Source organism: Cebus imitator, unplaced genomic scaffold (genome assembly GCF_001604975.1).
Source record: "Cebus imitator isolate Cc_AM_T3 unplaced genomic scaffold, Cebus_imitator-1.0 Scaffold328, whole genome shotgun sequence".
In the NCBI taxonomy this organism is placed as follows: domain Eukaryota; kingdom Metazoa; phylum Chordata; class Mammalia; order Primates; family Cebidae; genus Cebus; species Cebus imitator.
This window is the reverse complement of record NW_016107643.1, coordinates 2,092,667-2,116,739: the sequence shown is the minus strand read 5'-3', so window position 1 is coordinate 2,116,739 and position 24,073 is coordinate 2,092,667. Positions and strand designations below refer to the sequence as shown.

The 24,073-nt window shown below is 53.1% G+C and overlaps 1 protein-coding gene across 4 annotated transcripts in view; it reads right to left on the bottom strand.

Annotated features, from left to right (window-relative positions):
- Positions 1–19,846, bottom strand: part of SMOX (spermine oxidase) — a 42,689-nt gene extending 22,843 nt beyond the window's left edge. For 3 of the 4 annotated variants that reach the window (XM_037730030.1, XM_017504842.2, XM_037730034.1), the window contains exon 1: positions 19,617–19,846. The gene's annotated coding sequence lies outside the window, so the exon portion shown is untranslated. Of the gene's footprint in view, positions 1–7,009; positions 7,035–19,616 lie in introns of those variants that run through there. The other variant, XM_037730032.1, reaches the window with a different exon arrangement.
- Positions 19,847–24,073: the final 4,227 nt, after the last annotated feature.

The following is a 24,073-nucleotide window of genomic DNA, read 5'->3' as shown; positions in this document are numbered from 1 at the left end:
TTTGGTCTTCAAGCTTTCCCATCTGCAAAAGGGATAGGTACAGCTGCCTTGCAGGAAGATTAAATTAGCACAGATAAAAGGTGTGGCCACTACAAAGGCAAGAGAAGGAAGAAGATCCCCAAAAAGACGAGGACAGAAGTCACCTTTCCTAGGGCCCAGAGCTCTGTCTCACTTATAGAAGAACCCCGATCATCATCTGGGCTGAGAACCCAGCCTTCCCCTTGGCCCCAACCCTAATATCAGACTGGACCTTGACCTTGACATCATGCAGGCACCCCACATCTGTATCTGACTGACCCCAACCCAATACTGACTCGGCCTGAGCCCCTCAACCCTGACTCAGCCTGGCCATCCTCCCCAGTGTTGAGGGGAAGTGGGCAGCAGGGGGGTGGCCATTAGCCAGCTCCAAGCTCATGAAAGGGAAAAGCTGTGGGGGCCTCTTTCAGCAGGGTCCCCGCCCCCAGCAATGTCCTCTGGCCCTCACAGGCCAGAAACAGGGAAGGGCCCCATCACCCTGCCTGGCACCCAGACTTCTCTCCAAGTACACTGTCAATGCTGCCCACATTTCTTCCCCAAAATCATAAAGTCCCTAAAAGCACAACTTTAAAATGGCTTTGTAAGCCAATTTCATGTGAGAAGAAGGGAGCCTTGGCAGGCATGTGTTGCAAGGAGAGGCCGCCACTGACTCAGTGCATGGAGGGACACAGCCAAAGACCCGGCCCTGAAAGACACTGGAGCCCGGAGTGGGAGGCCCACCCCCGGGAGAGGTGAGCACTCTGGGGCCCTCTCTGTTTCCCTTGGTGCCCTTCGAGGCAGGATACACCTGCACACCACCCAGGTTCATTGTTTTGAGACCCTTTTGCCTGGGAGGCATAAGGTGATTTTATAGCACCCTGTAGGGGCAGACCCAGGGGACTACTTAACTAGAAGCCTAATTGGGGGTGGAGGAGGGGAAGAAAGCTCAGAAAGAAGCCAGAGAGGCTGGGCAGGCATAGTGACTCACACCTGTAATCCCAGCACTTTGGGAGGCCAAGGTAGGAGGATTGCTTGAGTCTAGGAAGTCAGGGCTACAGTGAGCCATGATCACACCACTGCACTCTAGCCTGGGAGACAGAGCAAGACCTTGTCTCAAAAAAAGAAAGCCAGAGAAAGGGCAGGGTCTTTCTGCTGGGCAGAAAGCTCACTGGGGGCCTTGATGACATTGTCAGTCAGAGAGAGAAACAGGTAGAGATGGGCCGGAACAGAGCCTAATACTACAGTGCCTCCCTCATGCCACACCCCTGCAGCTTTATCCCGAGCCCCACCCTATAGGTTCCACCTTCAGCAAAAATTATCGAATGGATCACACTGTGACAATGGATTAGATCAGGTGCTGGGCACAATTGCTCTGAACACCTATGAACCTTCCAAGCTCTGGGCCAGCCCCACCAGCTCAGCTTCCACCTCCAGGCTCCTCACACCCACGCCCTGCTTCCCATCGTTGTGTATGTCTATCTGCAGATGTCCCTGGCTTCTGGGTAGACAGTCACCTCTCAGCAGGCAGAACCTCCATTCTTCCCCTCAGGTCCCAGACCTTCCAGAGGTAGGCAAGCTCCACGCCCTCTCAGCAATTGGAGATCTGCCAGGAGGACTGTGCCACTCCAGGATGCTCCTAGAGAAGATGAATGTGCCCAGGCAGCAGCCTCTGCCACTACCAGTGTGGCCTTGGGAGAGTCTGTTAGCACTTGAACCTCATTTTCCCCATTTGTCAAATGGGGACAATCACCCCTACCCTAAGAGAGGCCAGCCCTGACTCCCGACCCTATTCACCAGCCTCCTGTGTCCCCAGCAAAGTCTACTGCAGCTTCATTTAATGGCTCTCAGGAGACAACCCCATAGTCTGAATTCCCTCCCTCTGGGCAGGACCTGACACCCCAACTCTGAATTCCCCTCCAGGAAGTCATCAAGGACAAAGGTGTAAGAAAAACCAGGCCTAGCATGGTGGCTCATGCCTGTAATTCCAGTGCTTTAGGAAGCTGAGGCGGGAGAATTGCTTGAGGGTCAGGAGGTTGAGACCAGCCTGGGCAACATAGCAAGACCCTGTCTCTACAAAAATAAAAATTTTAAAGTTAGCCAGGGCATGGTGGTGCACCTGTAGTCCCAGCTACTCCAGGACTGAGGTGGGAGGATCACCTGAGCCCAGTTGTTTAAGGCTGCAATGAGCTATGATGGTGCCACTGCACTACGGAATGGGTGATCTTGTCAAGAAAAAAAAAAAAAAAGAAAGACCACAGAGCCAGTCACTGCCCTGGTGACGATGCTGGTGCAAGACCGCTAACAGCAGCCCAGGTCACTGGCAGGGGAGGGCCAGTAGGCGATGGTGCTCACAGCTGCTCACTTCCTTAGAAAAAAGTCTCCTAGGCAGGGCACGGTAGCTCATACCTGTAATGCCAGCACTTTGGGAGGCTGAGGTGGGCGGATCGCCTGAGGTTGGGAGTTCAAGACCAGCCTGACCAACATGGAGAAACTCCGTCTGTACTAAAAATACAAAATTAGCTGGGCCTGGCGGTGCATGCTGTAATCCCAGCTACTCAGGAGGCTGAAGCAGGAGAATCGCTTGAACCCGGGAGGCAGAGCTTGTGGTGAACTGAGATGGTGCCATTGCACTCTGGCCTGGGCAAAAAGAGGAAAAACTCCATCTCAAAAAAGAAAAAAGAGTCTCCCGACACAGCTGAAACCCAGAGAGAGGGAATACTAGCCTCAAGACCAAGGGATCAGCCCTGTTTTTGTTTTTGTTTTTGTTTTGAGATGGAGTCTTGCACTGTCTCCGAGGCTGAAGCGCAATGGCGCAATCTTGGCTCACTGCAACCTCCACCTCCTGGGTTCAAGCTATTCTCCTGCCTCAGCCTCCTGAGTGGCCAGGATTACAGGCACCCACCACCACACCCAGATAATTTTTTGTATTTTTCATAGAAACAAGGTTTCACTATGATGGCCGGGCTGGTCTCGAACTCTTGAGCTCAGGAAATCCACCCGCCTCAGCCTCCCAAAGTGATAGGATTACAGGCATGAGCCACCCCGCCTGGCCTCAGCCCTGTTTTGAGACACCCAAGTCACCACAGCCCTTGAGAAACCCCAGGAATAGACACTTCTCTTACACACACACACAAATCATGAAAGCATATTTCCTTATGTTTCATTTGATGACCCAACTTAGTAAATAGTCCTATCCTTTGGGAACACCTTGTAGTACCACAGTTTTCACACAGGTCCTGGGGTCTGAATACCAGTCATTTGAATCCCTACCACTTATTAGATGAGTGATCTAAACCTCAGCTTTCTCATCTGTAAAATGGGGATAAAGTGTGCTGTCACACAGGGGTGTGTGACAATGCATGCAGAGGGCTTATCCCAGAGCCAGCTGTGTGGCAGCAACAGTCCTTATGTTTCCCTACAGGCCCCACTCTGCACACCAGTGGGAGTCACCGCAGGGAAGGCTGAGCCAGGTGACAGGCAGGGGTGGGGATGAAGGAAGCCCAGCCAGTAGAGAGGTCACAGAGCCCCTTGCAGAATGATTCCACAGCAGGGCCACCAGGCCTCAGACAGCCACCCTACCCCACGGAGGCACTGTTATGGACTGACAACGGGAAGGACAGGGGATCAGGATAGAAGGGTCACCCCACTATCCTACTTGGTAGGGGTGCTTGGAGCTCCCAGGCTAGGACTGTGAGGCTGCAGGTGCAACACCAGGACAACCTGTGTGGCCACGAGCCTCCAAGACGCCCCTCAGTGATCCCTGCCTCCTGGGATTCATGCCTTGCTGCAGTTCTCTCCCAAGCTGACCACTGCAGCTAACAGGCTATTGCAGAAATGATGGAATGTTACTTCTGAAACTAGACATAAAAGACACTGTGGCTTCCACCTGGCTCCCTTGGGCAGTTTACTCTGGGAGAAGCCGGTCACCATGTCGGAGGACACTCAAGCCACCCTGGGGAAGCCCACAGGGCAGGGAACGGAGCCCTCCCATCGGCAGCCAAACCGTCCTGTCAAGCATGTGAGCACGCCGTCTCGGAAGCAGATCCTCCTGACCCATTCGGATGACTGCAGCACTGGCTGACACTGTGACTGCAACCTCATGACAGACCCCGAGCCAGAACCACCCAACAAAACTGCTCCCAAATTCCCAACCTACAGAAACTGAGCATAATAAATGTTTACTGCCATTTTTAAGCTACCAGTTTTGGGGTCTTTGGTTAGCCAGCAATAGATAACTAAGAGTCAGCATCTCTCTCTCCCCAGAGACTCCCCAAAGTGGAGGCTGCCAGGTAAACCCTCCCCACCTAATCCCACTCAGGGCCTCAGATCCCTCTGTTCTGAAATGCAGAGCTAGGGTGAAGTGGGCAGGGAGCCCGGCCCAGGCCCTACAGCTTACAAGGCCCAAGAGACAGGAACTTCTCCCCAACCAGTACATTAGACTCACCTGGAGATTTTTACAAATGACCCCTTCTACACCAGGTCATCTAAATTAGACTCTGTGGAGTGGGGTCCAAGCATAGACTTTTTTTTTTTTAAGGGATCTACATGATGCTAATGTATAGCCAAGGCTCAGTTGCAGCCTCCTGGCCAGCCCAGAGACAGATCTGACAGTGCAGGAGAGAAGGAGGCAGAGAGAGCCTAAAGGCCAGGCAGTGCCCAAGGTCCCTGCACTCTGGGCTTAGGCTTGGGTCTTCCTCCACCCCACTGCTGCACAGCTCCCAAAGCCCTCTGCACTCCAGAAATACAAAGCACCTCAGGCAGCCAGACGCGGTGCTCATGCCTGTAATCCCAGCACGTTGGAAGGCTGAGGTGGGTGGATCTCCTGAGGTCAGGAGTTCGAGACCAGCCTGACCAACATGGAGAAACCCCGTCTCTACTAAACATACAAAATTAGCCACGTGTGGTGGTGCACACCTGTAATCTCAGCTACTCGGGAGGCTGAGGCAGGAGAATTGCTTGAACTGAGAAGGTGGAGGTTGCAGGGGGCTGAGATCACACCATTGCACTCCAGGCTGGGCAACAAGACTGAAACTCTGTCTCAAAAATAAAATAAAATAAAGCACCTCACGCCACACAGATGTCCTTGTCCAACCTTGCTCACATACCGCCACACACAGCTGCACCCTCCTCATCTTTCTCTCTGCATCTCCAACACCCTAACACCCTCTGAGGTCCAACCTCTGCACTGGGGCTCCTCCCTGAGAGGACAGGAGCCAGGAAGCTGGGATGGGGTCTAGCTGTGGGTGATCTTGGAAGGACTCTGTTTCCTCATCTGCAAAATGGGAATGACCATCACATCTGTTCTGCTCTCTGCTGGGTCCAGGCTCCTCATGGGAAGTCCTTAGAGAGACCTATATTTGTATGTTTTGTCTCCCCCAAGACGCAGCCTTGCCTGGCCCTGCATCAACCCCTGGGGATTCCGCAGCATGGATTAAAGAGACAGGGCCCTGCCCTGAGGCTCATAGCCAGGGAACTCAAAGGTACAGAAATAAGGATCATGGTGAATTCAAGCGGATGGGAAGGAACACCTAAGGGAGGGTGGAAGAGGAGGCAGAAATTTCCAGCAGAGAGATGTGAGCTCCACGCAGGGGAACTACACATGCAAAGACTCAGAGGCGCTGCTAACAGGATCATCTCTCAACCCAGGGTTCCATCGCTGCCCCTTTTCCCTCTCTCCCGAACTCACCTGGACAGGCTTGGAATCCCCTGGTTCCATGCCGTGCACTCTCCTGAGCTTCCTTTGGGCTCAGGAGGGTGGCAGCCACCTCACCCCACCCCGGGAGTCGGGACTGGGGAGTGGGGAAGCCTCCCAGCATCAGGTGGAGAGAACACACCTCCCGCCTCCGCTTAGGGCCTGCCCCAGCCCCACCTGTGCCGCCCTGCACTTCCTGGGCGAGTCAGCCATGCAGGTTGGCTCCCCGAGGCACCCTGGGGAAAGGCAGCAGGCACACCTGTCAGGAGGCACACAACCCAAGGCCTAAGGCACCAGGAAGGGGGTGGGGCAGGCACATCGCTGGAGACACACAGGCCTCACCACCCGGTTGCCACGGCTGTGAATGGGAGTCTGGATGGGTATTGGGCAGGCAAGGGGCATGTTCCGGGCCCAGGGTGGGGCCAGTGCTAAGGAAACTGGTGAAAAGCACACACAGGGTTCCTGGGTGAGGCCTAACACAGAGAGGGGAGTAGCAGGGGACAGATTTTTCATCCTCATTCAAAAAGGTTTCTTGAGGGCTACCTGTGCCGGGCACTGTCCAAGGCACTAGAGATACTGCAACACCCAGATGCCTCCCCTCAAGGATCTGTCAGGTCAGGGAGAAGCAGGGCAGGGAGACAGGAAACTAAGTGCTTGCACAGGGGGGTCAGGGAAGGCCTCCTCCAAGGCGACTCTGCAGCAGGGGAGGCGCAGTGCTGTGTCAACCTCCTGGGGACTTGCTGAATGGCAGGATGTAGGGTGAGGGCAAGGGCCATGTCAGCAGGACCTGGGTGACCAGGCATGACACTGCTGGGACAAACCCAGACCAGTTTTAACTGTGTTCACTGGTCATCATCTTTGCCCTTCACAGCAAGCCGGTAGGGTCAAGAAAATGACAGAAGCCAAATGCCTCGGTGCAGGACTGCAGGGGAAAGGTCAGCCCAGGTTTCTGATTCCTAAGCCCAGTTTTCTCCTCCAGGCTATTGGCAAGGTTGGGAGAGCTTCTCCAAGCCCCCTGCTATCACAGGGCCACACAGAGCCCTAAACACAGGCCCCTACATCAGGCATCACCTGCAGGCACGGCCCGACGGGAGTCAGTGTCCCCAGCGCCAGCTGGCACAGAGATCCGCCCATTCTGCAGCCTGGGCACTTGCGGCCTGGAAGGTGTAGCTGGCAGCTGAGGGGGTGGCTTCCCGGTGGGGTTTCTCCCCTGTCCCTGCCAGGAGCCTCAGCCTCACAATACTAGGGTGAAGGAAAACAGCCCAGTCAGCACTTTCCACTGACTCTTTCAAAACCACTTACAAGAACTGAGGCCTGTGAGCAGCTCAGCCCGGGCGCAGTTCCCCCTCGGCGGCCCCTCGTGACTCTGCACAAAGCCCAACTGTGCTTCAGCTCTAGCCCCTGGGAGGGGGTGGGGTCTCCCACAAGCCCATCCTTTCTCCTGAGCCACAGGGTCCCACTCCGCCCAGCCTGGGACCTGTGCTTTCTGCCCACAAGGAGACACGACAGCCCCAGTGTCAGAGCTGTCTGAGCTGTGTAGGATCCGGGCAGCCTTCCTCCCAGAAGGTGTGGACGGGCCTTCCTCCACTGCAAACCCTTTTCCAGAACAACTACCTCTCTTACGGTGTCCACACAACATAATTTATCACAGAGCAAAGGTGGCATGTATAATCACAAAACGAAAAAAGGAAAACATCCACAGAAAAATCTAGTCACCAGATGAACCTCACAGCAAAGGTCTGTTTTGCCCCTCCTGTGCCAGGCCCCTTGCTGGGCACTTTCCATTCATTGCATCCTTGAATACTCATCAACTCCCTGCTGCCCATTTTATACATGAGGAAACAGGTTCCGAGAGGTTCAGAGTCATGGCGGAGGCCACGCGGGTGGAGAGAGGGGCAGGGCAACACTGCTCAACCCTTGCTTGGCCTCAGGCCCCCCACTCAGCCTCCCCTGGGGTGCGGCAGCCCTGAGGAATTCCCTTGCTCGGCAATTCCCCCCACCTTGCTCCTCCCCACATCCTGACACTGCACACATTGTGCCAGCCACTTGGGGCTGGCAGGAGTCATCTCAAAGCCCGGCGGCTCACTCCAGCTTCACTGCCAAAGCCTGGGCTGCCACCAGGAAGCTACCTGCTTTCCAGCCTGGGCGCTTAGTGAGGTCCCTGCAGGCCACCCTGGTCTCACTGCCCCAGGTAGCTCGATCAGGCTTGCCAGGCACTAAACTAGCCAGGCCCCAGCCCTTCACCCTCAGTCTCCTCCATAAATAGGGCCAAGGATGAGTTCTGATTGCTTTGACCAGCACAAAAGAAAATTCAAAGAGCAGGTAACTCCTAAAGGCCTCTAGACAGTAGTCCTCAGTCACTGGCCCGAAACTTTCCCCTCCTGGTGACTTTAGGGTACATTAACTGTGCTCTCCTAACAAGTCCACAGGACTAACCAATAAAGCACTTTCCATAGAGTTCAACCACAAAGCACAGTCCCCCACCCAAGCGAGAGCTGGCACTGGGTCTCAAAAGCCACCAGGGTTTATTTCAGAATGAACACATGGGCCATGGGCCATGATGTAATCCATCAAACACCTACACAGTTGAGATGCTGAGTTTGGACAAGAAACATACTCTTTAAGCCCTTTTGTGGAGTTCAAAGAGAGAATAACTCACTAGCTTTTGAAGCATCAAGAAAGGTCCATTCTTAAAATCCTGTCATCATTGTTACCACTCAATTTTTCGCTGAATGCATCTGAGATACCGAGTGCAGTGCCAAGCATTTTGTGTGGAATATCTCAATCCTCACATCAATATCCCATACTACAGAGGAGCCAACTGAGGTTCAGAGAGGTTCCACAGCCTGCTATTAGCCTGCCTCTAAATTTTATTTAGTAATATATTAAGATTCAGGCCTTGCTCTTTTTAAAATCTAATGAAGAAGAAACCGAGTGCAGTGGCTCATGCCTGTAATCCCAGCACTTTGGGAGGCTGAGGCAAGCAGACCATTTGAGGTCAGGAGTTTGAGACCAGCCTGGCCAACATGGTGAAACCCCATCTCAACTGAAAATATAAAAATTAGCCGGGCATGGTGGCAGATACCTGTAATCCCAGCTACCCGGGAGGCTGAGTCAGAATCGCATGAACCCAGGAGGTGGAGGTTGCAGTGAGCTGAGATCACACCATTGCATACCAGCCTGCTCGACAAGAGTGAAACTGTCTCAAAAAAAAGAAAAAAAAAAAATCTAATGAGGAAGTCAAGTTCATTGTCTTTCCTTGAATTACTTTTAAAACTCTAAACCTGGCCAGGTCCGGTGGCTCATGCCTGTAATCCCAGCACTTTGGGACGCCAAGGTGGGCAGATCATGAGGTCAGGAGATCGAGACCATCCTGGCCAACATGGTGAAACCCCGTCTATACTAAAAATACAAAAACATTAGCTGGGCATGGTGGCGTGAACCTGTAGTCCCAGCTACTCGAGAGGCTAAAGCAGAAAAATCACTTGAAACCGGTAGGCGGAGGTTGCAGTGAGCTGAAATCACACCACTGTACTCCAGTCTGGTGACAGTGCAAGACTCAGTCTCAAAAAAAAAAAAAACTCCAAACCTTTTCAGATTAACTCTCAAGGTTTTGCATTGTGTATGATTTTTTTTATTTTTCAAAATAAGTGACAGTTAAAGGTGCCTGTGTGTTTAACATTTAAAGGCATCATTTAAAAATATGTCCTAAGAATGTGTTTCCCTTGGTGGTCCTGGGTGTCTCCTGCTTGAGTCATCCTAAAATCTAGCCGATTCAGCCTGCAAGGAGTACCACCACCACCTGCCAGGGTCAGAGGTGTGGTGGCTGAGCTGGGCTGGCCTGGAGGTCTGGTTATGGGTGGGGAGCATAGCTGAAGGTTTGAGGACAGGCTCTGAGAGAGCCATGGGGTGAGGAAAGGGCATCAAGCCAGATGTCCCAGAACCTGAGTGAGACCCAACATGCTTCACTCAGGCCCCATGGGACTGCATGGGGAAGACAGGACCCACGTGTCTGCCAGGGCCTGGCACAGAGTTGGCAGGGGTGGCTAGATTCTTTGTTCTGTTTTCTAATAAATTGCAACTCATTTCCAAGTGCTTGTTTTTCTGGCTTTAAGTCACATCTTCCTTAATGTCATCCCTCAAGAAGTGGGTAGAGAAGAAGGGAATCTGGACTAAGGGGTGCTGCACTGTCCCCCAGCTAGGCCACCACGCTCCGCCTGAAGCCAGATGCTTTTCCTCATCCTCCAACCTCCCAGCCCCGGATTTAGAGAGCACTGGGCTCCTGCATGCTTGAGGAAGGAAGACAAAGGGGCAAAGGAGGACAAGGGAGTGGAGCTGGGGCTGGGTAGCAAAATTCACTGAGCATGCCCCACCAGGGCCTCCAGGTCAGGTTGGAGGGCCAGCGTCACCCCATGCGGCACCGAATCTCCTCCTCCTGGGTACTGTTTAAAATACCATACGCCAGCTGGGCTGTGGCTCATGCCCGTAATCCCAGCACTTTGGGAGGCCAAGGCAGGCAGATCACAGGGTCAGGAGTTTGAGACAAGCCTGACCAACATGGAGAAACCCTGTCTCTACTAAAACATACAAAAAATTAGCCGGGTGTGGTGGCTCGTGCCTGTAAACTCAGCTACTCAGGAGGCTGAGGCAGGAGAATTGCTTGAACCTAGGAGGCAGGGCTTGTAGTGAGCTGAGATCGCACCATTGCACTCCAGTCTGGGCAACAGGAGTGAAACTCCGTCTCAAAAAAATAAAATACCATACCCCATCTCCCCCACCTCAGCTGCTAAGCAAAGAGCCTCACACCACAGAGGAAAGGAGGTGTGGCAGAGGCAAGACAGGGTAGCCTCACTGACTGCCCTGAGAGTCTGAGAATGAGGGTCATGTCCTCAGCCTGCCCCTTCCCCATGCTTCGAGTCCACGAAGGGGCACAGCCACTGTGTGGGAGGTCCTGCAGCACCGCCCCCTCCCACAGCCCACCATCACTCACATCCTGCCTCACTTCTCACTAACACAGTGCTCTGATCACATCACTGCCCTGCTCAAAAGCCTCTGCGGCTCCCCATAGCCCAATGAGTGAAGGCAGTCCCTGATGCCTCCTTCCTGCCCGCAGGCCACCTGTCTCCTAGACGCACCTACCAGGATCCTCTGACTCTCAGATCCAAATCTATGACTTCTCTTTCTGTCCAGATCAACCCCCGCCACTGGCCATTCCTCCAGGAAGCCAGTCCTGCTAGCTCCCCGCATCCTCACTCTTCTCCTCTGCAGACTGTCCTGCGCTGGTCTAACCAGGACCCCACCCCAAGCCTCATGCTGCTGGCTCTTGCTTTCTTCCCTCATGTCCACAATGACAAGGGCCCTTCCAGGGTCCTTCCTTCAGCTATGTCTATCAGAGTAGTAAGGGCAGCCAACCGGTATTAGAGTATTACAACAACCCAGCCACCCTCTAGGAGGGAGGTAATATTACCCTCATGGTACAAATGAGGGAAAAGAGGCACAGAGAGGCTTTGCTTCTTGTCCAGAGTTCACAACCCTGCTGTGGTAGCCTCTGAGATGAAAGGCTGGGGAGAACTTGCAGAGCAAGGAGATGGCCAGGAGGTATAAGGAAAAGGCCCTCTCAGAATCCAGAAGATGGGCCAGGCACAGTGGCTCACTTCTGCAATCCTAGCACTTTGGGAAGCCAAGGCAGGCAGATCGCCTGAGGTCAGGAGTTCAAGACCAGCTTGGCCAACATGGTGAAACCCAGCCTCTACCAAAAATACAAAAATTAGCCAGGCGTGGTGGTGAGCGCCTGTCATACCAGTTACTCAGGATGCTAAGACATGAGAATCGCTTGAACCCAGGAGATAGAAGTTGCAGTGAGCCAAGATCGCACCACTGCACTCCAACCTGGGTGACAGAGCAAGACTCCACTAGAAAAAAAGAAAAAGAATCCAGAAGACCCAGGCCCAGCTACCTGGAAATCCCAGGCACCAGACAGATCCTTCCAGATCCTTCCCCACTTATCCAGTGAGGCAGAGCCATTGCTACAAGAACCCAGGGCTGGCTCTCGGCCCAGAAATACCAGGGAGAAAAGGAAGGATGGCGGAGAGCTTCCTGGTAGAGGTGGACTTGGTGGGACAGGCACATCTGAGGGCCCTGGTCAGGAGAGGTCCCCCCAGGCACTGGCAGGGGGGTGGCAGTCACTACACCCAAAGGAAGGTGGGGAGGCAGACATGGAGGGCAAAGATTTACCCTCTATGTAAATGAAGAAACTGAGGCCTCAGAGGGGAGCCTGGCATCTCTCTCTCTGCAGTGCCCTTTTCTTCTACTGATTGGCCAAATGTGCCCATCCCAGCAAGTCCACCTCTACCAGGAAGTCCACCTGTACTACCCTGTTTGCAGCCTTCCAGTGAGCAGCATCTTTCCACATTAGCTCTTCCCAGCAGGTGTTTTCCTGGTCGGTGGGACATTGTTGGCAGTTAAAAAAAAAGGTTTCCATGGTCAGATCAGTCTGGGGAGAAACACTAAACAGTTTCTTTTCTACAGGACTTGTCAGGGCCTTTAATTCTCTTAAATGTATTCTGAATCTCCCACAGGGTGGTGGAATGAATTTGCTAGTTTCTTCCCTTATTTTTCCCCTGAACCCTTGAGATTGCGCAGAACAGTCTTTGAGAAATGTTATCCCTTTCCATCCCGCAGGATGGCCTGGCCCCAGAGACAAGGATCAAAGTGCAGTGTGACTAGCTCGGCCTTGCTCTCCTTTGAGGAGGTGTGGGGGATATCTGGGGAGCTCAGACTGAGAGTCAGTCAACCCCCACCCTTCCAGCCCCTATTGGCGCTGCCCAGGGCAGCAGAACCTTTGCCCCCGGCGTCTACCGTCTGCACCTTTCTTTGGGTGTGGTGACTGCTACCCCCCTGCCAGCATCTGGGGGGCCCTCAACTGACCATTGTCCTCAGATACAAACCCCAGGCCATGCAGAGCCTGGGGTGCAAGGTGCCTTGGGAGACCCCCAAAGAAACCTGGATGGTTTTTCCAAGTAAATTGCTAATTTGACCCCATCATTAACATGTAAGTTTTAATATTAAGTTTAAATTTAATATTAAACTAAAATGCGTTAATCTGCCATTCTGAGAAGGTACAATGCCCTACCCAACACACCCTGTGATAACCCCCCCAGCAGGGACCTGAACCCCTCAGTTCACAGATGAGGAGACAGACATCTCAGAGAGGAGCAGACACTTGCCTGTAGTGGCCCAGCCAGGGCAAAGCAGAGAGAAGCATCCAGGCGCCCTGCCCCCCCACTCCCACGTATACCGGGGAGGTGGGCAGACTGGGATAAGACCCCGATGGCAGCTCACGTAACCATCAGCAGCAGCAACAAGGACTCAGGCCAGGGTGAGGGGCACCGCACTCACTGGGGTGATGGCCGGGCAGCTGGGGAGACTGCGGCCTTTTATGAGGACACGTCACAGCTGGAGCTAGAGGGCTGGATCAGCTGTTTCCCCAATCTCTCAGCCCCGCCCTGGCTGGAGGAAGGGTGCTTGCCCCAGATTGGTTACCCACAGTGCTGGCCTCAGCTGTGGGCAGAGATAAGGTGCTCTCCATGCTGTCTGCATGTCACCGTGCCCTGGGATACAGTCACCCAAGATACCCCATCATGGTCTTGGGAGCTCCTTACAGTCAGAGGTCCTGGAAATCAGACCTATGTTCCTGGCCTATGACCTAAGCACCCAGAGGCCCTCGCACAGCCCCACCTCCCAGCAGAGTGGCCCCTGCAGCTCACATCTTCTATAGTCCCCTCTGTCCTGCCCCCAGCCCACCTATACCACTCTCTGACCCTACATCAGCAGCTCCCTACACATCCCGCAACATTGGATCCACAGGGGCCAAGGTGGTTCCCTTTACCTGTTCCAGGTCCCACCTGAAATCCACTCAAGACCCCAGTCTAAATCCTTGCTATACAAAGCATGGTTCATGGAGCAGCAGCATTGCACTGCCAAGGAGTTACTAGAAATGCAGTCGCAGGCTGGGCACGGTGGCTCACACCTTCAATCCCAGCACTTTGGGAGGCTGAGGCAGGTGGATCACTTGAAGCCAGGAGTTCAAGACCGGCCTGACCAACATGGTGAAACCTTGTCTCTACTAAATATGGTGGCAGGCACCTGTAATCCCAGCTACTCAAAAGGCTGAGGCAGGAGAATTGCTTGAACCAGGGAGGTAAAGACTGCAGTGACCTGAGATCACGCCACTATACTCCAGCTTGGACAACAGAGCAAGACACCATCCAAAAAAAAAAAGAAAGAACGAAATGCGAAGTCACAGGCCTCACCCCAGACCTGCTGAATCAGACAGGACAGACCTGCATTTAACAAGCTGCCCAGGTGATCTATGCACTAGAGTTTGAAAAGCACTTTTATAGACCACTGCTCTAATCAAGTCATTGCCCCCTTGCCCTATAACCTTCCAAGGCTCCCCATGGCCTACTGAATCAAGGCCAGACTCAGCAGCTTGGCAGCCAGGACCTTTCCCAACCTGGTTTCAACCCACTGCAGGCCTGGCTTCAACCCACTTCTCCCCCTCCACCTTAGGAATGCCATCCCCTCCTCTGTTGGCCAAAGCCACCCAAGACTTCAGAACCCTCCCAAAGCACCACCTCCTTTGGGAGGAGGACCTCATTATATCACACCTGGCATGGTTCACATTTATTTCCTGGAGAGCAGGAACCACGTCCTGTGTTCACAAAGGCTCTGAACACCAGGCTGGGGCACAGGAGATGCCAGGTGCTAACCACAGCTAACAAGGCCCAGTGTCTACTTGTCAGGAAGTCCACCCTAGCTCTAGTCTGCCCACTTCGGGCTCGGCCAAAGTCTTCACTTCAACTCAGCAGCCAAGGACTTGGGCACCGTGGACAGACCTCCTCCATGCTCCTCTGCCAGAGAAGGGAGCCCTTCCTGACAACCCTGAAGACTGGTGAGCTTCCAACAGCAATGTTTTCCCTGTGCCTCACCTTCCACTAACCCTGCCTCCCTCTCTTCCTAGGAGGCTGGCAGGATCTGTCCAGATAGATGGGCAGATCCCCTCAACTCTGGGCTCAGAATTTGGAGGAAACAGGTCCCATCCCTGTGTGGTCAGAAAACCCTTCCTCAGCCAGCCCACCAGGTCCCTAGGAGGACAGGTCACCTGCTTGGAGTCATCCTTATGCCAAACAGGAAAGCCTGGCAGGGCAGAGCTGTCACACCCTCCTCCCTCCTTCCTGGCCCAGTTCCTCAGCCTGGCATACCCCGGGAAGTCTCTCCTCCTCTCAGAGTCTACAAGGAGAAGGCACTCAAGCATGTGACCTTCAGGGAGCAAAGAAAAAAAGTCCCTCTAATCCCATTTTACAGGCAGATGACAAGAGCAATACTAAACCCAGAAGGGTGACATTCTAATGATGGCATCTCAGGCAGAGAGCGGTAGCTGAACCAGAAGCAGTAGACCTTCCCAGCACCCCAAAATCACAGTGTATATGATGCCCAATCCATTGGCCTGGGTCTGGAACCCCTCTGGAAGAAAAAGTGGGGCATGAAGCAGAAAAACTTGCTCACCCACTCCAAGCGAGGACCCCTGCTACCTTAAAGGGTGTAACTTTTTTTTTTTTTTTTTTTAGATGGAGTCTTGCTCTGTTACCCAGGCTGGAATGCAGTGGTGCGATCTCAGCTTACTGCAACCTCCGCCTCCTGAGTTCAAGCGATTCTCCTGCCTCAGCCTCCTGAATAGCTGGGATTACAGGCATGCGCCACTACGCCCAGCTAATTTTTGTATTTTTAGTAGAGATGGGGTTTCACCATGTTGGCCAGGATGGTCTCGAACTCCTGACCTCATGATCCGCCCACCTCAGCCTCCCAAAGTGCTGAGATTACAGGCATGAGCCACCGTGCCCAGCCAAGGGTGTAACTTCTTTCCCACCTCCGCAGCCTCCAGGCCAGTCAACTCTGGGAGGCAGGAAACACCTCTTGTTAGGAATCCCTCAGCTGACACATAACTGAGAAGCATGAGAGAAGTGACAGAGTGGAGTGGTTTCATGCATGGATTCCGGAGCCAAGCTGCTGAATTGAATCCTCACTCTGTCATTATTTAGTTGTATGACTGTGCCTTAGTCTTCCCATCTGTAAAATGGGAATAGGACCTACTTTATAGAGCCGTTAAGAGGATTAAAGGAGTTAACATTTGCCAAGTCCTTGGAACAATGTGGAGCATCCAGTGAGTATGCCAGGGCCCTGCCCTGCCACTTGGCCTCTGCTTGATTCCTCCCACCCAGGATGCCCTCCTCATCCCCTCCTTTCCCAGCTCAAGGCCTTTTCTAGGCATGCCAGCTTGATCCCAGATCTGGACCACCACCTCTAGCTCTAGCATCCACCCCATGGTGTTACCTCGATCTGCCTCTGTCCCCCATCCAGGGCCCAGCTCCCCTCCCTCCCAGATCTCTGGTCCCCTGGCTCTCAGTCTTTCATCCAGCCACACAATTCAATGCTCAACTGGCTCCTCTGTGCAAACAGAAGAGCTGTGGGTAGAAAGGCAGGGGTCTAAAGAGAGACCCCCCCAGGGCTGGGCACCCAGCAGTCACCCAAGAGCGTGGGCTGAAATCAATCCCTGGTTCCCCAGACTGCCCACATCTCCTGAGCTAGAGAATCTCCCTCCCACCCAACATGCACACATATCCCTCTGCTGACCCAGCCTGGATTTCTACCAAAGAAAGCAAAGGAAATCATTTATCCCAACCACAGTGACAAACACAGGCTCACAGCCCACCGGCTGCCCTCAGCATACAGGCCTGCCCTCCAACCACCCATATCTTCTCCCCTTCCCTTTTTCACATCCCATTAGCACCCTTAGATTCTTGCAGCAATCTGCACAATTGCTTTTGTGGAAAGAAAATAAAAATCCTCAAGGTCACTTGAGTTTAAAGGGGGCTCCTGTGCTCACTGCAATACCCACCTTTCTGCCCAACCCAGCCCCAACCTGCCCACCTGGCTAAAGATTTCCTGGGCATCTGCTATGTGCCAGGCACTGTGCTCGATGCTCCAGATACAGCACTGGTCCATGCAGTCGGGGTTCCAGCCCTTAAGAAGCTAGATACATCAAGCACACAAACAACAGTAACAAAGGGTTGCAAACTGTGATAAATATAATAAAGTCAGTCAGGTGCTGTGATGAATTACAGGGGACTTCCCAAGACTGGGAAGGCATTGAGGAATGGATAATTAAGTGAAGATCTTAAAAATAAGAAAGAGCAAAGCCAGGCCAGTAAAGGGCACTGGAAAAACACTACTGGCAGACAAGATAATACAAGCAAAGGTCCTGGGGCAGGAAAAAGCTTAGTGTGTCCAAAGGGCAGAAATGACTCAGATGTGTCTGTCAGGGGGAATGCAAAGTGGACAGTGGTCAAGATAAGGCTAGGGAGGTCAGCAGTGGCCAGAATGTGAAGGGTCTGATAGGCCGGGGGAAAGCTTTGAGATTGTATTCAAGTGTGATAGGGAACTATCAAGAATTTTAGAGAAATAAGGTGGTCGCATCAAAAGTTTCTATATCATTCTTGCTGTTCTGCTAAAATAGATCAGAAGATGGCAAAGTGCAGACCTGGGGAGAGGGTTAGGTGGCTTGGTTTGGCTTGGGGCAGGTAGCCTGGGGCCGTAACAGTGGAGTCAGAGCACAGAGAGCAGGCCTGAGATCAATTTTGTGAAAAGAACCAAAAGGACTTGCTCTTGGTGGAGTTGTGCCCCCTTGTTTCCCATCTTAAAAAGTGAGTAGATGGGCCAGGTGCAGTTGCTCACACCTGTAATCCCAACACTTTGAGAGAACTCAGGTGGATTACCTGAGGTCAAGAGTTCAAGACCAGCCTGGGCAACATGGTGAAACCTCATCTCTACTAAAAATACAAAAATTAGCCGGGCATAGTGGTGGTTACCTGTAATCCCAGCTACTCGGAAGGCTGAGGCAGGAGAACTTGAACTCAGGAGGCAGAGGTTATAGTGAGCGGAAATCACACCATTGCACTCCAGCCTGGGTGACAAGAGCGAAACTCCATCTCAAAAAAAAAAAAAAAAAAGGTGAGTAGATGATGGGCCATTCACTGAGAAGGGAAAGCCTGGGGAGTGGCGGCAGGGTTCTGTCTCATCCACATTAAGGTTTTTGTCATCCAGGACATCATAAATCATCAGATGGGGGGTTAGGTAGAGAGGCTGGGGCTGGAGATAAAATTTGCTCTTTAAAACCATGAGAATGATGTACATTTAAGATCTGTGTGTTTACAAATTGATGCTTGATTTTTAAAATCCTAAGAAAGAATGAAACGGGGAGGGGGTTGTAAATAGACAGGGGAGAGAAAGGGCCCACAGACAGAGTTCTGGGGCTCTCCAACATTTGGAGCTGAGTGAAGTAGTTGTCTGAAAAGAAGTCTAAGAAAAAAGGCATCCAAGGAGGGAAGAAAACCAGGAGAAGCCAAGGGAGGACACTGGTTCTTGAAGGAGAGTGTTCAAGGAGACCAGGAGAGGTGGAAGAAGACCTGCTTGTGGGGGCGTGGAGCTCACTGGAGAGCTGGGCTGAGGCCGTTTCAGTGAAGGGGTGGGACCGAAGTCAGGGCAAACCAGCTAAAGAACGGAAGAGCTGTGCTCTGAAGGAGCGAGTGCAGAAGGCTCGCCAGAGAAGTTTTGCGGTAAAGGGAAGAAGGTCCAAAGCTGGAGGGAATGAGGGATTAAGGCCAAAAGGGGGCTCTAAAATTGGGGAGACAGGGTGCCAAAGCATATTTCTTATAATGCTGTGGAGGATCCGGTGGAAAGGAGCCGCTTCTAACACTGGAAAGAGGGGAGGTAACTGTAGAAAGGGGGACTGGGAGAGGACCTTGGAGCCCGAGCGGAGGTAGAGCCAGCGGCAGGAATTGGGATGCTTCCTCATCCTAACAAGAGGGAGGGGGACAGGGGTGGCCGAAACCAAATGTGGGGCCTTCCCTGCACACTTTCGGATGCTTGGCACCTCGGCCTGCGCTGCTCCCTGTAACCCCGAAGCACCTGCTGCTGGCTCCAATCACGGCCAAGTTGCCTCTACAGACTGGTACGTGATGTGCCACCAACAGCAGGCTCTGCAAACAACCTGTGGGCACCTCTCACTATACGTGCCAGCCACCTCGCATATCTCGGTGGGCCAAGCCCCCCTGGTGCAAGCTCCACGGGCCCCTCACCTGCAGTAATGGAGCTCTCCCCCCACCCCAGGGCAGTGGCTTTCCTCAGCCCCTCCCCCAAAGTAAGCCCTCCAACACGCCCGACCTCTTTGCGAGCCCGGCTCCTGATAAGCCCGGGGCAACTCGTGAGCCCCTAGTTGGCCCTTAGGAGAATGCTGCTCCTCTCCCTGCCCGGGGTCCCCAAGGGGACCACCCGGACGCCCGGAGCCCAGAGGGAGAAATCAGCCCAGCCTCTCCCGGCGCTCGGGTCATCACCCGGGAGCCACCTCTCCTCTCCCTGGTCGAACCCTCCTGGCAGCCCGAGTTGGCGCGGGGCGTCCGCTCCCGGCTTTGTCTGCGCCCACGGAGCGCGCCTGCTGGGCGCCCAGGACGCTCCCCTCCCGCACGCAGCCTGGGGGTCCGGCCGGCCCTCTACCCGCGGCGCCTAGCCCGGGCCGGGCAGCCCTGGCGCCGGGATCGCCACCACCCCGGCCCACACCACTGCCTTCCCCCGCAGGAGTCAGGGGGGCGCGGCGCCCACCGCGAGCCAACCCGAACGCCCCGCACCCCCGCCGGAGCGCCTGAGCGCCGCGCTGGCCGCCCCAACCCCGGGCCGACCGAGCCCTCGGGGACCGCTCCGGGCCCCTCACCCTCTCGCAGCAGCCGCAGCCCCTGCCTGCGCCGGGGGGAGGCTGAGAACCTGGGCCCGCGGCCGGAGAGCCGGCGCCCCGTACCTTTCCCTGCTGAGCCGGGGAAGTAAGTCTGCGTCGAGCGGCGCTCCGGCCTCGGCCTCCTCCGTCTCTCCTCCTCCGCCAGCCGCCTGGCTTCCTCCTCCAGCCGCCGCCGGGACCGTAGGGGCCCGAGCCAGCCGCCGCGGCCTGTGTGGGGCCCCGCTCCGCCTCGCGTCCCCTACCCACCCCGCTCCGGCCCGGCCCTCCGCTCCGCCTCTGGGCGGGGACGCGCCAAGCTCCTCCCCCGGCCCGCCCCGCCGGGAGCCGGGAAGCTGGAGGCCACTGAAGCCGGAGACTGCGCGATCCCTGCCTCGGAAACCCGGGCCCCGCGCTCCCATCTGAGCCCGCACCCCGTCCCTCGCTAGCACGGTCCCCCTCCCTCAGGGGACCCACCGCGGGACAGGCCCCGGCGTGGAGCACGGGGCGGCAGAGGTTCAGAAGCCTGGAGGGTAGAGGTCGCCCTGGAGAAATGGGGTTTGATGCTCCCCTCAAAGAGAAAACCGTTTGGGGACAGGCTTCAGGACTGGGCAAGTGAATTTCAGGTGAAGTTTCCTCTCAGCAGAAAAGGACTTGTCATTAACCAAGCTGTTCCATCCCCTGGAAGCCTCTCCTCCCCACTCCTCCCCACAAATCCCTGTGCCCCTTGGGGTTAAATGTCAGTCTACAGGTGACACCCACCTCTGTGAATCCTCCTGGGTCACCAAGGAGAGCGCAATATTTGTTCGTTAGCTCTCAGAATTTGAATTCTGCCCCTACGTAGCCTTAGGTAAACGACTTAAATCTCTTAGCTTCAGTTTCTTCATTTGTAAAATAGGGTTAATAAATAGTACCTACTCCAAAGAGTTTATTAAATAAGCTGGACTCTGTGGCTCATGCCTGTAATCCCAGCACTTTGGGAGGCGAATACAAGTGGATCACCTGAGGTCAGGAGTTCAAGACCAGCCTGACCAATATGGTAAAACCCTGCCTCTACTTAAAATTCCAAAATTAACCGGGCGTGGTGACATGCGCCTGTAGCCCCAGCTTCTGGAGAGGCTGAGACAGGAGAATCGCTTAATCTGGGAGGTGGAGATTGCAGTGAGCCTAGCCTGGGCGACAGAGCAAGACACCATCTCAAAAAATAAAAATAAAGATAATTTAAAAGAGTTTATTAAATAAAAATATTAATATGGACTTGATGAATTAGAAATAATGGGAAACTACGCAAATTGGCTTGGTGTAAGCAGACGGTAATCTATATGCTCACATAAAAGGTGGTGATTCAGGTGCCAAGAAGCACAAAATACATCAGAACTTGGTCTTCCTTCCCCCATCTTTCATCTCTGTTCTTTACAGTAGGAAGTTGGCTTCCAGCAGCTCTAGGCTCCACCCTCACAGCCCAAGTCCTCATTTATTTCAGCAAAATGCCAAGGTGACACCTAGTTGGCATGGAATGATTCACATATCATCCCAAACTAATCACTGAGGTTCTGATGTTCCAATTAGTTGGATCTGAGTCACACACCCTCCCTGGAGTCAACCCATCCTAATTCATGTGGATGGAGAGTGACGAAAGGTGATTTCAGGGCTCTCTTTGCATTTAGAAGGTGAACAGACCCAGAGCTGTGTGCCAAGAACACATTAAGTTCCCAAAAAGTATTGGCCATGGTTGAAGACCTTCATTCGATTTCAGGGATGCCAGCACCTTTTGAACATCCTTCTTTTTTTTTTTTTTTTTTGAGATGGGGTCTCACTCTGTCACCAGGCTGAAGGGCAGTGGCACAATCTCGGCTCACTGCAGCCTCCGATCACTGCAGCCTCCACCTCCCAGGTCCAAGTGATTCTCCTGCCTCAGCCTTCCGAGTAGCTGGGACTACATGTGCATGCCACCACGCCCAGCTAATTTTCTTGTATTTTTAGTAGAGACGAGGTTTCACCATGTTGGCCAGGATGTCCTGACCTCAGGTAATCTCCTAACCTCAGGTGATCTGCTCGCCTCAGCCTTCCAAAGTGCTGAGATTACAGGCATGAGCCACCGCACCCGGCCTTGAACATCCTTCTATGTTAGGGGACCTTTCCATGTCATGAATCCCCAACCCCTCCCCACATGCCAAAGCCAGAAAATACTCTTTCCTGGTCTCCTTTGCAGCTGAGGTGCTGACAGCACCCAGGCCCTACCACTGAAAATTAGTGTATAGAAGAAGCAATGCTGGGAACATCAAATAGAATGTAGTTAGTTTTTGTTTTTGTTGTTGTTGTTGTCATTTTGTTTTGCTTTGTTTTGTTTTTGAGACAGAGTTTCACTCTTGTGGCCCAGGCTGGAGTGCAATGACATGATCTCGACTCACTGCAACCTCCGCCTCCCGGGTTCAAGCAATTCTCCTGCCTCAGCCTCCCAAGTAGCTGGAATTACAGGCACCCACCACCATGCCCAGCTAATTTTTTGTATTTTTTAGTAGAGACGGGATTTCGCTATGTTGGCCAGGCTGATCTTGTACTCCCGACCTCAGGTGATCTGCCCACCTCAGCCTCCCAAAGTGCTGGGATTACAGTTGTGAGCCACTGCGCCAGCCAGAATGTATTTTTAAAAAATAAAAAAGAAGCGAAGCAAGCAATGTGAGGAGGCAGTAGTCACCCAGAATCCATCGGGAGGGTGGCAAGGATGGCGCTAGAGGCTTTAAGGGCAACAGTGGCAAAGATGTTGGAGTACTTGCCCCCCAGAAAATGAGGACGTACATCTCAGTTACCCATTGCTACGTAACAAGCTGCCCCCCAAACATAGTGGTTTAAAACAACAATGATTTTTTATTTCTCACAAGCTTGGGGGTTTGCTGAACTCAACTGGGCAGTTCTGCTGTATGTGACGTTGACTGGGGACATTAGCTGGAAGCTTGGCTGAAGCTGGAACAATCAAAATGACCCCTCTCTCCATGGGACCGCCCCAGCAGAAGAGCCTAGACTTCCTTAGCACATGGTGGCTTGGCTTCCCGGAGGGTGAATATGGAAACAACCAAACATCTTAAGACCCAGACTCAGAACTGCCAAGCCATGATTTCTACCACATTCTATGGCTGAAGAAAGTCATAAGGCCAGCCCATATGCAAGGGAAGGATAAATCAAATCCATCTCTTGCTGGAAAGAGTGGGGTATTGTACTCATTTGCTAGGGCTTCCATTACAAAATGCCACAGACTAGGGGCTTGAACAACTGAAATTTAGTTTCTCACAGTTCTAGAGGGCATTAATCCAAAATCAAAGTGTAGATGGGTTTCCTCTAGAAGGGAGAATCTGTTCCAGGCTCTCTCCCGTCTTCTGGTAGTTTTCTGGCACTCCACTGTTCATTGGCTTCACTGCCTCGTCTGCCATCATCTTCCTATGAGTTCTCGATCCCTCAAATCTCCTTTTTTTTTTTTCTTTTTTTTTTTTTTTTTTTTTTTTTTTTTTTTTTTTTAAGATGGAGTTTTGCTCTGTCACCCAGGCTGGAGCGCAGTGGCACGATCTCAGCTTACTGCAACCTCTGCCTCCCAGGTCCAAGCAATTCTTCTGCCTCAGCCTCCTGAGTAGCTGGGACTACAGGTGCCCACCACCATGTCCAGCCAATTTTTGTATTTTCAGTAAAGATGGGCTTTCACCATATTGACCAGGCTGGTCTCAAACTCCTGACCTTGTGATCCCCCCACCTTGGCCTCCTTAGAGGCATGAGCCTCCATGCCCGGCTCAAATCTCCTCTTCTTATAAGGACACCAGTCACATTGGATTAGGGCCGACCCTAATGACTTCATTTAACTTGATTACCCCTGTAAAAGCCTGAGGGGCTGAAAAACAAACTGTTTATCCTCGGCTCTCACATCCCAACAATCTACACAGAGCACTTCTGCAACCAAATATGGGAGACTGCTCCCCAACATGTAAGCAAGTAATTCTGCAGCAGACACCCGCTGAGCATCTTCTAATGCGACTCAATTCTGATGGTATCTATCTAGAGATAGTGTCAGATCCCACAGGTTGAGGGCTCAGTCCCACAAGACTTCCCCTGCTTCACATACCTGTTACAAGTCAAGGCCTCTGGAACTTCTGACCAACCAGCTTCAAGTTAGGGTTTCCATGATCCCTTCTTTGGGCTTGATTAATTTGTTAGAGTGGCTCACAAAACTCAGGGAAACATGTTTACCAGTTTATTAAAAAGGATATTTTAGACCGGGCGTGGTGGCTTACACCTGTAATCCCATCACTTTGGGAGGCCAAGGCGGGTAGATCACCTGACGTCTGGAGTTCAAGATCAGCCTGGCCAACATGGTGAAACCCAGTCTATACTAATAATAAAATACAGGGCCAAGTGTGGTGGCAGGCACCTGTAATCCCAGCTACTCGGGAGGCTGAAGCATCAGAGTCACTTTAACCCTGGATGTGGAAGTTGCAGTGAACCACGATCGGACCACTGCACTCCAGCCTGGGTAACAGAGTGACAGCTTGTCTCAAAAA